We start from the raw sequence: 2962 nt of genomic DNA on the forward strand, positions 1-2962 counted from the left end.
CCTCGAACCTCCTGCTGCACCCCAACCCCCTATCCCATCCCTGGCCCCACCCCATAGTCCACCCCCACAGCTGGAGCTGTACCCCCTCCTACACCCCAACCTCCTTCCCCAGCCCTGAGTCCAATCCCCCACTCCAAATCTCCAGGGGCCCCACAAAATCTAATAGCCCCGGGCCCATAAGAGAGTTAATCTGGCCCTGACTGTGGCTATGTTCTCCTATCCTCTCCCATAAACTTCCTAGAGGCATTGTGCTTGTTAGACACAATGGGGTAGATTAATAGGACAGGTGCTGAGCCCAGTGCAAGGACAGAGGTCATATGTCTTGCACTTCCCCAATTCCAGAGTTGTCAGGTAGCTACTGGGCATCAAATGCATGTTATGGTAACCCTGAGAGTTACCTTAAATTGGGCCTCAGTTGCAATGACTCATGGACAACCTTTTGCACTTGGACTTTTTCGGGGAAGTGGGCTCTTAGGACTTGTCTACACAGGGAATTTTACCAGTATAATTATCCATGTACACAAGCCATTAGGCTCAACCTATGGTCATTTTAAACCAGCAGGAGCAAAAGAGGCCTGGGATGAATTCCTCTGAATTGGCTGCTGTTGTTTTTTTCATTTGCCAAAGAATGATTTTGTTCCCTTTTGGTTTATAGCGGAGCTGAAATTCACAACCCAATATTTTGTTTTTATAAGCATCCTCAGTGATGTCAGCACAGCTCTGGGAAGGGGATATGTTAATCAATCTATTGTTCCTTTTCTGGCTGTTTCTGCAGTGACAGAGTAAGATAATTTTAACAAACTGTTAAATGCTCATCAGCAGGGTCCACACGGACATTTAGTTCATGGTAGGCTAGTGCAGGGTAGATTCACACCCCACCTTGCCACAAACATAATGTTCCTGGGGTTTTTTTTGGTTCTTTTTTTTGATAGGTTAGGATTTTTTTATGTTAAGTGACCTCCTCTTCAAATACAGGGCTAAATGTCAGAACGCCATTTATAACTTGACAGTACAAGGAATGTAGAATATTTTTTAGATTCAGGGTCCCATACAATGTGCTGGTCCAAATAGAGCAATGGGCCAAATTGCTGCTGTGATCCAAGTGTTCAGTGATTCTCTTTACAGCCAGTCAGGAGAGGATTAGTATGAGGGTTGTGAAACAGAGTTTTGTTCCCATCTCCCCATAGGAAGGGCTTGGTCCTGATGCGGAGGTGAGCATAAGGAACAAACTCTTCTCTTTCATGATCATGCTGCATCTTTAAGTAGCAGTTCAGCATGCATACACCAACACCAGGAAGAGCAACCACAAAAGACAGGCTCTTCCATGTCCAAGCTGCAATGACCTCCCCATGAGCCACTGCTGACATGAGCCGTCCCAACGGGACCCGGGGAGCACCAGCGAGAAGCAGCCGGGAGACTTTTGCAAGCACTGTCATCTGTTCCGCTCAGACACGTCCTTAGGTTATGCATCGAGACTGGCTGCTATTTTTATTGACTTTTTCTCAGTAAGGAAGAATTTTTAAAAAATTGTTACTTTACATCTGTGGGCCAGATCTTCAGATGCTGTAAATTGGTGTAGCCCCAGCTTCATATCGTCTGTGATTCTGGCCTTGGTTGGCATTTCTAGACAAACTGCTGTCTTGCTTCTCCCCTCCAGCTGTGAAGCGTGGGGAGGAGCACAGAAGTAGAATAGGGTGGAAAAGCCCAAAGGCCAGTGGAAGCAAGAGAGCGGGTGATTCAGTGGTGATTCAGTGATAGAGCACAGAACTGTATCTGGATCCCAGGCTAGAGCCCTGATTATTGGAACATCTTTCCTCTCTGTGTATTTAGCTATTGTTCTTATTAAATTATTATTTAATTCTCCCCATATAAGTGTGCTTTCTCACTTTATATTTTCTGTTGGCTTTTAAGTTTTTCTGTCTGTTGATCCTGTGAACTTTTTCATTTGGAAAGTGATTAGAATTTGCTTCCCTCAGATTCTCACTGTTCTTCCAGAAACACAATCCCAAAGCTTCCCCCACCAAAAAGGAAATCTTTCATACATGGGCATTAACAAAGAAATCTATGTTGCACTGCTGGAGTATACAGACTAGGTAAGCCAGGAGGTTCTTTCCAACCCATCTATGAATTAGCACTAGTAAATCTTTACTAATATTTGCAGTATAAACAGCACAGCACGGAGATTAGCAGACTTCACAGTCTCTTGCAGCTTTTGAATTTGTAAATGAGGGGAGAAGGTAAGGGATGGGAAGATGGGGAAGGGAGGGCAATATATGGGGAAAACCAGTTATGAAAATTTTTACTCTTCATTACCCTCTTGATTCATCTCTGGTATTTAATATACCAAATACTATATTTCAAACACTGTGCATATAAAATATCAATCTAGTATTTTTTAAAATGGAAATCTTCCTATTAAGAGGGGAAAAAATTTAAGCCAAGCCCTTTAGTTGTTTTTATTCCTAAATCCAGGAAATAGTTATCGGGAACTCTCTGTCATGATTGAAGGTTTGTTTTTTGTTTTTTCCATTTTCCCCATAAAGCTTGCATTTATCTCATAGGCTGAGCAAGATGCCCTGAAAAAGAACAAAATTATACAAACCTTTGTTAAAAGGAAAAGATATGTTGCCCTTGGTACAGAGAGACACAGACTGGCTTGGTAAATGAAGAAAATGCATGAATAATAAAGAAAAAACCACACCATCTAAAAATCTAATTAATTTCAGTGAGTCAATAAGTTTCTGTTTCTGAGCACCTATAACAGAAAAGAAGGGGGGGGGGAAGATGTGAGAATTTCAATTTACCTCTTTCCCATTCAACTATTTTAAAATATTTGGATAAAAAAATCTGCGCAAAGTGTAATAAATAGGAATAGGCACTTTATTTAATGCGAGTTTTCTCAAAACTAGTCCAATTTATCATTTTGTTAGGTGCATCCACATATCTATTTATCAGGAGATTT

General features: G+C 41.7%; 1 pseudogene; it reads right to left on the reverse strand.

Annotated features, from left to right (window-relative positions):
• Positions 1-1106: 1106 nt before the first annotated feature.
• On the reverse strand, positions 1107-1436 carry LOC140912014 (cytochrome c oxidase subunit 6A1, mitochondrial pseudogene; annotated as a pseudogene).
• Positions 1437-2962: the final 1526 nt, after the last annotated feature.

Source organism: Lepidochelys kempii, chromosome 5, assembly GCF_965140265.1.
Source record: "Lepidochelys kempii isolate rLepKem1 chromosome 5, rLepKem1.hap2, whole genome shotgun sequence".
NCBI lineage: Eukaryota > Metazoa > Chordata > Testudines > Cheloniidae > Lepidochelys > Lepidochelys kempii.